The sequence below is a fragment of the Nothoprocta perdicaria genome, unplaced genomic scaffold (assembly GCF_003342845.1).
Source record: "Nothoprocta perdicaria isolate Ctin4 unplaced genomic scaffold, notPer1 scaffold_52, whole genome shotgun sequence".
NCBI classification, from domain to species: Eukaryota; Metazoa; Chordata; class Aves; order Tinamiformes; family Tinamidae; genus Nothoprocta; species Nothoprocta perdicaria.
This window is the reverse complement of record NW_020455777.1, coordinates 3,401,594-3,414,162: the sequence shown is the minus strand read 5'-3', so window position 1 is coordinate 3,414,162 and position 12,569 is coordinate 3,401,594. Positions and strand designations below refer to the sequence as shown.

At 37.8% G+C, this 12,569-nt stretch overlaps 1 protein-coding gene across 1 annotated transcript in view; it reads left to right on the top strand.

Annotated features, from left to right (window-relative positions):
* Positions 1-12,569, top strand: part of EYA4 (EYA transcriptional coactivator and phosphatase 4) — a 123,169-nt gene that overhangs the window by 56,990 nt on the left and 53,610 nt on the right. The gene's annotated exons all lie outside the window — the stretch shown is intronic.

The following is a 12,569-nucleotide window of genomic DNA, read 5'->3' as shown; positions in this document are numbered from 1 at the left end:
TAACCTTCTTAATTTCRTGCACACATGGATGAGGAAATGACTTTAACTTCTGTGTTTTGCACATATGTATGTGGGTGTATATGTACTTTCGAGCAGGTAAAGTAGTAATTGCTTTAAATCCATCTTTGCCTTGCTTCTGTTTCAAAAATATGTTTTGCTTTCAGAAAAAATAAAAAGCTTTAATAACGAGGGGAGAGCCACAAAACAAACCTAAAGTCACCCCAACATTCTAAATAAGACTCAGAAAATCCTAATTTTACCCTCAAATCCTAGTCTTACTTATGTATCAATAGGATCCTCTGAGAGCTGGAGTTCGGCTGTAATATCCAAGGCAAACATATATCTGTGGCTTGAGCTATGCTGTGCAGCACTTGTATTTCTGTGATTTGCTCATCATGTTCCTTTCTTTAACACATCCTTGCCTTTTATTCAATTTGGTAACAGCATAAGTAGGGGAATACAGCATTCAATACCAAATAGGCTTGTCATGAAGTCAGTAGGGATTTTGTGCTGGGCTTCAGCAGAAGTGTACTTCATCTTCTTCCATTAAATTTTAAATCGAAATTTTATCTGCTGTCTCTCTGCTTGGAATTAGAATTTATGTATCATAACTGCTCAGTCCTTTCCTAGTACTTGATGCAATGAACAATCCCAACTCAGCAAAATGTTTGTGCGTGAGCTCAGTTTTAGGTGTCCTATTTATCCTAATGAGACTTCTAAATTTCCTGTGTTTAAAAGTAATAAGTCCATGGACTTAGCTTCATTGACTGTGGCACTGCAGCAAAACTGTGGAACCAGGGTTTAATGTACTGTCATTACTGTCAATCATTAGGAAGTATCTTGTAAACTGTAGCTAAATTCATTGTACTAAGTCTGAGGAACAGACAGGAACAGCTTTTCCTTCTAAGTGCAAGACAGAACTGACATTATAAACAGTCAATTTGAATAATAATTCTGATACAGTTTCAAGTTTTTAGAAAACGGCATTTTCAAACAGAAATGCTTTTTATTTGGAACTCCCAAACTGGAGTTTCAGAATATATCAGATCAGAACAGTTAAAATGACTGTTCCTGGCCCAAGTGTGTGCTGCATATACAGCCCGAAGCAAGTTTTTTTGTCAGATGATGATTCGGGATGCGACTTTGGTTTTACACTATAATCTCTGACAGACCTTTGACTGGAGCGGCACTAGAGGGCACCGCTTAGCACATAAAACTTTAAAGCCTGAAGCAAGGTAATTCTTCTCTAAACAAGTCTTAAGTGAAAACATTGCCCATAAAATGAAACATCAGCATAAAAATGAATGCTGGAGACACACTGCCTTACAGAATAGCTCCTGGCTTGGGACCTAAGGCCAATATCATTCATTTATTTAGCTAGCTTTATAGTGTGTTGGTTTTGGATTTGAAACTATTACAATAAATGCAGATGGAAAGTGTTTTTACAGTAGAGAAGTAATTAAATTGGGTGTGGGAACTTTGTCAGGAGAATTCTTGGAGTGACATGTGTGTATCAGCAGATTCTTTGTCTTGCTTGGCCTTGGTTTGTCTTTTAGAAAAAAACACTCAAGCTACAGATGTGACTAGTAAATTTTTGTTGAAGGGAATTTACTAACCAATGCTAAAAAAATCTTTCCAGAAGTATCCAGCTATATAGACAATAAAAAGCAACCATCAACAGCAGTCACTTATGCAGGATGGTTGCTATCTTGACAGACGGGTAAACTGCACACATCCAGAAGGACCTGGAGTTAAGAATTGAAGTTGTAGTGGATTTGACAGTTATGAGCACACAAGAAATCAGGTATTCTTTAATGTGTCTGTTGCATATTTTGACTCACAAGTGATTTTACCTTCAAGTGAATTCATCTTTCAAGTCTGTAACACAAAATGCTCATGGCTTTCTGGAGCTCTTGCTGTGGGACAGGGGCACCAAACGGCTGGGACTTGCCAGCAGCCACGGTGCAGGTTCTTGACAGAGGAGGAATAAGCATAAGTGACAGCTCCAGTGCAGTGATGCTCTCCCATACTCCCTGGAGAGTAATTAGGAAGAGCAGTTCCTAGGCTCAGAGCCTATAGAAATATACTGCTTTTCATTTTCCTGTATGTTTTCTTTAAAGTGAACTGCAAGGGAAGTTTAGTCTAAACTGAACAGCCACAATTAAATTTAAATGTTGTATAAGTTAGCACTGCAGTGCAATGTATGGGAGTTCATTTGTTTGCAGCTATGAATCAGCTGCACTTTTACATAGATAATCAAAAAAGAAATTTTAGTTCTAAAATATGTAATAGCTTGAATAGCTTCTTGTTGCCTTAAAAGATGTAAACTGCTCTTTCTTGACATGAATGTATATTTTATTGACCATACGGAAAACCTGTTGCAGCCTCATATCTCCAGATATATCTCAATATCTCAAGATATTACAGAAATGAGTAAAACACCAGAGTATTTGAGATGCTGAAGTCTGGTGAAAGGATCAATACCAGGTCCCTGGCTCCACAGTCAGCTATGGCATGAGCTGCTGGGCTCCACAACTGGGGGCAGCATCATTCCTGTGACAACAGATTGCCTGGGGCACGTGTCACTTCTGCCCCACATCTTCTCCTCCTCAGTAGCCACTTGCTGCGTTATCTAGTTTGCTGGGTTATAGGAAGAAATAAATTCCCCATTTTTGTTGTATAATTGTTTACTAAAAATACATGGATCCAATATCTTAAGCTGTAGCTGTTCTTCCTGATTTGTTTTTCCCACATATATATATATAAATTCTGAAAACAAAAGAGGAGGAAAAGAAACTACTCTTAAGAATATATTCCCTTTTAAACCTTTTATGGCATGCTGCAAGAGCAGTATAGTCACAGGGATTTTAACTATTACTTTAGTACCACCTAGACAAAGTTCCTATATATTTCTGAAATCAGATTCACTGATGGTGGCCACTGGCAAATAATAAATCACATACACAAAGTTGCCTAGTAAACAGGCTGACAAAAACAACCCACAGAGGTTTTATTTRGAGATTTTAAAATAGTCTCCAGTTTAATATGGGTTTCAGTGAAGCTTCCTGCATAGATTGGAGCTGTTTATCAGTTGATTTTTGCTCTGTTCTCCACATCCACAGTTCTTTAAAGTGCACTGCATTCTASCAAAAAAATGTAGAAAACATAATACTATGTGCCTGCTTCTTCATTTTAAAAGTCTTCTGTAAATCAACTGAAAGGGAAATGGTCTTTTTTATTTTGTCACTGATCTCATGTTTTGTTTATTTGTTTCCCTGTTGGGACCTAATGCACATATACATGGAGTTGAGAGAMAACTGCTATCATTAATGCATTAGCAGATAAAAAGAGGACACTGATAAACAGAGCTTTTGCACTTTCCTTCATTCCTTCCGTTAGGGCAAAATTTGTTTCCTCTGCCACTCAGAGGCACTGTTATCACCATAGGACTCACTGTTCTTACTGAACTTGATCATGAGTGCATTAGCCAGCAGTATTTTCATGGGCATGATTGTATTTAGCAAAAATGGAAAAGGAAAATAACATGCATCTTTTGCAATCTCTTCTAAAATATCAGATCATCCAAAGTGTGGTTCTCAGGAGTTTTGACTTCATAAGAAACTCTTGAAACACACTAATAAACTGGCCCCACAAGACCTTTACAGTCTCAGCCCAGGATGACCGAGGTGATTGATCCTTCAGGAATGTCTTGACATTGTTTCAATGCCTTATAAATTCTCTACATTTACCAGAACAAACATGGCAACACCTCAGCCCAAATCCAAGCCTAGCAGCTCATTCTGCAGATTCTATGCTGAAGCTCTAGTGGGGTAATCCTATGATTTTTAGAACACACTTGACCCTGTACACATCAGTTTATAAGGGAGTGGGACAAGCTGTACTTTCTCATTCACTTGCTGTTTAACGGATGAAATGTATAGTTGGAGCTTGTCTATTTTTACTAAACAATACTACTTACTTTTGCTATAATAATGCCCAAAACATTAATGACAACTTCTATAGCTATTGCTTGCGTTATTGCTTGGCAGCTCAATTATAAAGCTTTTCTTTACCATGTAAATCCCAGGAATCTGTTGTTTATCTGTTTAAATAGCAAGTGAATGAGAAAGTACAGTTGTTGTTTATGTATGAGAAAGCATRTTGTTTAGCTGAATACATTTGTTTACTTCCTCCTCAGCCACGTCGTAAAACTTTGTTAACAAGTAAGGATATGTTATCTAAAAGCCTCATAGGTTATCTGAGCTGCAAAGTAGTTTGAATGTTCTTCTGAGTCAGGAAGCATAGCTTCATCTCAGATTGAAAAATCTGCAGATCTTGGTGACATGGTAAATGGGCTTCATTTGAGGAAATGAAAGTTTGACAAGGCTCTCTATTTTAGATACCTAAGCTGTGATTCTTCTCACTCTAAAACAGATGTGTAAGGCAGATACTTGTGAGGTGCCGTTAATCCGATCTACTTCTCTCTATTGACTATAATGACAGCTTACTGTATTCCTTTTCTGCTGAGTATCCCTGCAGAGTCCAGCAGTAGCTGAGCAGATTTATTACAAGAAGACTAGCTGGAGACATAAGCACAGTCAGTGAGGACATTTATTTAGATTTTATGGATTGTCTCCTTTTCCTCGAAACTGCTCAGTTTCAGAAGGGAATGCATGCAAAAATAAAATTATGCTTTAGCCAGGGAAAAAAAAACATTGTTACTCCTAGCTGCTAGTATTTCTTGGGTTTGGAGATGAATTATAAAGAGGAACAGGTGCAGCACCACAAATTGCCTATGAAAAGACAGGATGAATAAGGTTACTAAAAGACAATATAAATAAAGAAATGAAAAGGTGCTGAAAGTAATTGTGAGAAATGGAAGCAGCAATCCAGTCAACAGTAGGCAGCTATAAGCTTGTGAGAGTAGAGCATTTATGTCAGTGAGGCCACTGCAGTTGCAAACACTTCATGTAAGAGAAACGATTGGTAGGATGAAGCCCAGACATCAGTCAAGACAGTGGCTGGCAAAAAAAGTATCACAATTTTCCAATTTTAACGTAACTATATTGTGGAATAAAATTTCTCATAACAGGCTACATTCAGGGACACACAAACTTAGCTTGCAGTCAGGAGAATGCTTTATACAAATCTGTTACTTATTAAAGGTTTGACTCAATTATTTAGTCTGCATGCCACTTACACAGTTTGAGTCAATCAAAGTAATATCATTACTGAGGTGATTGTGCAGAGAACATAACAGAATGACATTTGCAAGACATTTGCAACAAAAAATATGTTGTCTTGCTGTAAATGCTGGTTTTTTTTTTTTTTTTTTTTTCCAGGCAAATGTAAGTCTTTGCCATTTTTAGAGCAGGCTGTGTGGCCTCTCTCTGCCTGCTCTGATGTTCTAGTAAGTTAACATTAGAGCTTCAGCACGCTGCATACCCAGAGGCATGACCTAGCCTGTTGAAGCTGGTCACTGTCTGTCCAGTGGTTTTTATTGGCCTTGAATCAAGCCTCCTAAGAGTTCTAAAAATATATAAGATATGTTTACATATATTACAGTAATCTATTTAGAGTGCAAACACATGGTAACTGATGACATCATTGAGAAGTATTTGAATGGGTTATATTAACAGATCCCTGTGGCTTTGACAATAAAATTAATGTATTTTTCTATATTTCAGGTCTGTTAAAAATTCCTGCTTTCTGTTAAAATCTTGCATAAAATAGTTTCACTCCTACTAATAATTTGTGTTTGTGATCCTAAGCCAGATAAAGTCAGTGTTAAGACTTCCATTAACCTGAATCAATTGAGGGTCAGACTTTGGAAAGAATATAAGAAAGAAGAAAAATCAACTTCTGAATAGTTTTTGGAAGTTTATATATATCCTGTTATTTTAAAAATCTGAGCTGAACAAGCTTTTAACAGAGGCATTAGTACTTCAGTAAGTGGGAGACTTTGTAGTTACCCTAAAATTCAAGTACATAATCTCTTGGACTAACCCCACATACTTTGAAAAAGAAATGTTTTCTAGTATGGGTTTTTGATAGCATAAGAGAAGAACCATCTCATGACTAATCATCTTAAACTCATGTAAAAGTTTTGAGTCACTTTTTAAGGCTAGTATCACTCAACCATGCACTTTCTCTAGTTTGTCTAAGCAATCATGGTGGCTTAGCCTGCTCCCAGGTGTTACTCATCTGGACTGGACTGATCAGATGCCTGTGTGGGTGAGTGGGCTAATGTCCTGATCAAGTCTATATGACACAGATGAATACATATGTATGTAGCTTGATTCTACACATACACAGTGTGCCCAATATACAGCCTGAGCTAGAGCAAGCTGTGTACATAGTTTTTTTAGTTCACTTTTATGTCTCTTCTTCAYCTCACATTATAGACTAGCCAGAATTCCTTAGCTTACTTGCAAGTGCTCTTGAATTAGCAGCTGCCCCAAGATGTCAGTTTGGGAATCCTTGGCCTGGCTGAAATTGATTTTTCTGTAAAATGAGTGGATTGCTACCTAGCTATACCTATTGGTATTGAAGCCAGCTGTGTAAGGTCCCCCAGACTGTCCTTCAAAAGCATTTATTTGCAGCCTGAACATTTGTTGTACATCCTTTCTGATTTCTTTTCCTTCTCTCTTCTTCTCCCTCCTCCCCTGCAGCATTTTGAGAAATCTATTGATTTGCCAAGTCATAGTATTTTTTGATATACARAAACTTCTTGAATTTCAAAGAACTGGAAAAGAAATATGTGTRCTTTGGTGTTAAATAATATGGTCTTAGCAGTTTGGAACTTTCAGGAATTTCTTGGGTTAAGATAAATGCTATTTTTGAATGAAAGATGATAACCTCAGATTATACCTGCAAGTGCTTTTACTTACTGCAAGAATTTCAGAGACTTCTTTCTTAAAATTGAAGTGGATTTTGAGCCATAAGATGACACTGTCCATTCTTCAAGTGCAGCACGTATAATCACAATGAAAATGAGCTCTGTTCCTTTCCCCTCCACCCCTCTTTTTTGTTTTCTCTTTTTTTTTTTCCCCTCTATGTAGATTCCTACGATACTAGTATTTACCAGGAAAATACTAGGAGAACAGCCATTTAGATCCAATTCCCCCATTCTCAGTTTGGTACAGTTTCCATTTAAGTGAATCACCTTTTTCTCTGGATATTTTAAAGAGTAAGATTTTGCTGAAGTATTTCACAACTTGTTAAGATACATTTTAAATACCATCAGTCAGTGTCCACACACTGTTAGGATTTAACTAACAGCAAGCAATTAATACCCTGTGCTCAATTTGAACATATTACCAAATATTACCTCTTTTTCATCCTAAATGGCTAAATTCTGATCAGTCTTTAGAAGAAAAAAAATATAACAAATAAAAAAGAGTGGAGCAAACAAATCATTATAAGAAGAGATAAGAAGTTTGCTTTTTGCTTTCTAATGTCTGTATCTTGCGCATGTGACAAATTTTCTTTAAATATTTCAGATTTGGTTTCATTTATTTATTTTTTAGTAGCCTTAGGAGTGAGTGTCTTCCCTCAGTTTCTTCCTTCATAGCTTAATCTGAGTCCCAGTCATCATAGTTTTCTGGGAGCAGAAGTCAGAGGAGCCAGATGACAAGTGAGGAAAGAGACTCTTCCATAAGCAGCATCTGGCTATTTGGCAGATTTGTCAAGCACTTCGCTAATGGGTTTGGATTTGCCCAGGGGTCTTTTATGTGGTTACACTACAGATGGTCTGTCTGTTCCATCTTCTCTTGAATGCTTTTTTTTTTTTWAAAAAAAGGAGTAACTTTCATCTTATACTTAAAATTTACACACTCCTTTGCAACTGATAAGGTTCTTTATGAGTCTCATAAGATCCCTGTGCATGCTGAATTCTCTTAGAAATCTCAAAACTTTCCATACATCCAAATGTGTATATTGAGCTTTGTTGGCAATTCTGGACTGAGTTYTCCAGTTTAGCTGCCAAGTGATATAATTTAGTGTGATCTGAGTCTGTATTATTGTYAGATTTCTTTGGGAAGTACTGTATGTCACTTTTTTAGAGGAGAGGTAACTTTACCTCTCCTTGAAGCTTGAAATATACTTGCTTTCCACTAGCCTTCCACCTCTGAAATCCTAAATTCCAATCTGGATTTGGTTATATGTGAAAATCTGTATGAAAGTCTCAATCTAAATCATAGGGGATTCTTGTCTGCTGTTTAGGAGAGGCCCAGGACTGAAGCAGCAAGTCTGTGGGAGGGAATATTTGGCAGATCTGTTCAAGAAGGCATGCACAGTGCCCAAATAAATAAACCAATCCGTGTACAGACTTCTTTATTTTTCCCCCAGAATTATGCAGTCAGAGCACAGAAGACAGCATAAAGGGAGCACATCTTCTTCTATGAATTTCATTTTAGTTCTGTTCCAATTTACAGCTAAATTTCTGTCACTTTAAATTTTAAAGTGGGTCTCATTATCTTTTCAGTGCAGAGTTAGTTTGTAGGTGACTAGATGTAAGKTGTTTTTCCAATGTTATTTCAGATTTTTATTCTGATCATGTTGTTTAAATCAAATAGAAAAAAAATATGCCCTTAAGTGCTACCTTTTGAGACTTTTTAAGCTAGTGCTCGAGAAACTGATTTAGCCCCCTTAGGGTTTTGTTATTACACCATGTTTCACAGCAGTAATACCTTAGAGTTTATTGAGGAAAAAAAAAATTGAATTATAAAAAACTTGGTATCACTAATCAAGTATCACAGAATCACAGAGTGGTTGAGGTTGGAAGGGAGCTCTAGAGACCATCTAGTCCAACCTCTCTGCTCCAGCAGGGACACCCAGAGCAGGGGCACAGGGTGGCATCCAGGTGGGTTTGCAAGACCTCCAGAGAAGGAGACTCCACAACCTCCCTGGGCAGCCTGTTCCACTGCCCTGTCACCCTCACAGGAAAAAAGTTCCTTCTCATCTGGAGACAGAACTTCCTGTGTTTCACTTATATCCATTGTCCCTTGACGTATTACTAGCCACCACCAAGAAGAGTTTGGCCGCTTCCTCCCTATATTCTCCCCTCAGGTATTTATACATGTTGATAAGATCCCCTCTCAACCTTCTCTTCTCCAGGCTAAATAGGCCCAACTCATTCAGTCTCTCCTTGTACGTCAGATGCTCCAGTCCCTTAACCATCTTTGTCTCTATCTGCTGGACCCTCTCTAGAAGCTCCACATCCCTCTTATACTGGGGAGCCCAGAATTGTACCCAGTACTCCAGGTGTGGCCTCATCAGAGCTGAGCAGAAGAATATGATAACGCTCATCTCACCTATTGGACAATCTATGCTAAATGCAGAAAATTTACACTGAGGGAGTCTGCAACATAGTTGTGCATGAAGCTGCAGACCAAGAACCCTGTAGAATTTGTTTCATCCTATCTCAAGACTGTAATAGATGTGAATTTAAAGGCTAGATGCCATGTCAGTAGTCATACAAAGTTCAAACCCTTTGATTTAAGTTGTATAGTCAAAACCTTTTCCAGTTTTCATCAAACACACACATTGACAGTCCTGCAAGGAAAGATATTTTATACGATGGGTGAGGAATGGCTGGAGCCGTTGCTGTCTTTGCCCATCTCCCTTGTCTCTAAGCATGTGTATATATATATGTATGTATTCCTTACTGCAGCCCACATACCAGCCTGTAGCTTGAGGTGAAATTGGAGGTGTTACAATTTTGCAGCTGGTACATGTTCCTTCTTAAGGCTCAAGGGCATATTTGGAAAGTGATTGTGCCCTAGAGTCCTCAGCAACACATTTTTATTGACTCTTAGAAAAATCACCTACTTCACTACAAATTAAAAAGGTACATAAAAACTCTATGTTAAGCCTAAAATTATAAAATGACTTGGGGAAATCAAACGGCCAAGCAAAACGAAATATAATCATTCAATATCAATTGTAAAGGGCAGCCAACATGAGTGCCTGTATCAGGACATGAGTATCTCTATTTGCTAGGAATAACAGAAAATATTTTGAGTGTAATCAGTTGTTTAAATGCAGTAGTCTACCTGTTCTTTTAGGTATGCAGGTAATGTGGTTTCCTGGACAAAGTGAAAATGACTGTGCACAACACGTCTAATCTACATGGCCACCCGGAAAGGTTATGCTTAACTACACCTTACTACTTAGCAGGAAAGAATAGACTGTGAGGCAGTTATAGCATTATACAGYCAGAAAGTTGCATATATATGTTTTATTTTTTAAGAGTAAATCATTGTTGTGACTGTGATTAGAAAACAGAAATAATTGCTTTTGACACAAACTGTTTTAGAGCCAAATGTAATGTGTTCCACATGAGGTAAACTACAGAATTTTTGTCTTGGGAGCCAAGGTTCAGATCAGGTTTAACTTTTAAGGGGAGCCTCACTGTAAAATGTGACATGTGTTAATGTTTCCCATGTTAATGTTTCCCATGTTCCCCTTCTTGCCAGTAATTCCCTATATTTTATATTTAACAAAAACAAACAAACAAACAAAAGATTCAGAACATTTGCATTAAAAATGAAGTTTGAACAAAATATAGAAACTACATATACTTGGCAGCTCCTGTATTCTGCCTAGTTTGTGCTCATAGACCATCCTTCCTGGAAAGGAATAGATTTCTTGCTGGCCCCACTACTGATGGCTAAAGAAATTGGGCATACTCACTCCAGTAGTCACGATACGATCATTAGGTATGATTGTTGTAGTACAGTGCACCTGAAAGCGTCTTCTCCCTTGGACAGTTTCTGAGGAAGAAACACACATGTTTCAGTCTTGATTTTGAAGTTACAACAGACATTTCAAATCAGGGAAAGTCAGAGGGATAAGCCATCCTTTAGTATCTTATTATGAAAATGTGCATTAATATTTATGGCATGCAGTCCATGCTCCAWGAAAGTCAATAGCATCATTCCCAGGAACTTCAAGACGACCAGGGTTATCATCCTTGACTAACCAATTTTAGGATTGCTTAAACATTTTCATGCATGAATCCTAATATGGAGAAATTCCCTCTGTTTTGAAGTTCAAGGTTTAATCAAAGCATGTAATAGAAACAAAGTTAGCAAAGCTAGCTCTGGGAAGACTAGTAATGGAAATGAGTGCCACTGATCAAGGCAATCAGTATCTGGACCAGTATTGAGACCCAGGCATCCCAGATGTCTCATGATCACTCATGTTGTTGCTCATTCTACCGGACAAGGCTAGGAAGCATACTCCTCCCTGCTCAAATCATACTGCCCACTACTGCATAGACATGCATAAGAATGAAGGTTTTGGAGTTATGTCAGAGCTAAAGAGAAGAGATTCTACCTATTGCAAAAGCAGATTTATAACATTCACCATCACCTTTCATGTGTGAGTGAGAACCAGGGATTTGGGGATCTTTGGTGCTTTGGTGTTGCTTTTCATCTTGGTATTGTTAACATGTTGTAGTGAAGGGCAAATTTTTCCTCTTCGGGAGTGAGCATGCTAGAACATGCCCATACTTATTGTCCAGAACACACAATGGCTTCAGACAGTGMTTTAAGAAAGTCCTCTCATTTTTCCAATTAAAATAACACTGTCAGTCAACGAGGAAGGTTTGCTTGTGTTTTCTGTGAGATGTTTTGAAATKATTTGTGGTCAAAAGTTTAAAACTTTGATGTGCATGTCTTAAAAAGGATAAATTGGCAGCAGGCTGATGACTGAGCTGATCATCACATTGTGCAGATGCACATTGCTCAGAATGAGAATGAGAGAAGTCCTCGTTGCATTTAGAAATACAACAGAAAAACTTAGTGACACTCTTCAGTTTATTTGTTGGCTCTTATTCTGGAGCAGTTGCACCAGTGGTCAACTTTTAGAGATGCAGAAAAGACTGAAATTCACAGCAAAACCAAAACTAACCACCACCATAGACTTTATTAAGAGATCAACACCTGCAATTTCCATTAAGAAGTTGTAGAGTTAGGAGGGAAGACTACAGGCTCACAATTGGTTTTTTAGCAAGCTTTACAGAAGTATTTATTATTTGTTTATGGCACTGTGTTTTAAGAACCACAAAAGTGGTGTTTGCTGGTCACATCTGGAAATGATCAGAGGTAGAAATGGAGCCTGTTGGGTGAGTTCACCCAACACTCTTTGAAACCATGGCCCTATGATCAAAAGATCTGTATTTAGATCTTACATATCTGTAAAATAGTAGTCTGTATTTCTTGTAAGTTGAATATTTGACAGCTCCCTGTGGAACTGTTGTGTCATTATCACTTTTGAGTTACTTAAACACTCAAATAATGACTTCAAAACCTCCTTTAGACACCCTTTTTTAAATAGTAGGTTAAACTGATGTTTAACCTCTCATATACCTTTATGTATTTTCCATTCACACTGAGACTAGAACTGCACAATCTGCCTTGTGGTCWATGGGCTATATGGCTAAGCCATGCCTTAACTGTGCATGAGCTTGAGTTGTGGCATGAGAATATCCATTCTGTTAATTTTTTAGGGCTGTGCTAGGAATACATTCAACGTGTGGCAACTGGCACTCAGACATGCTCAGA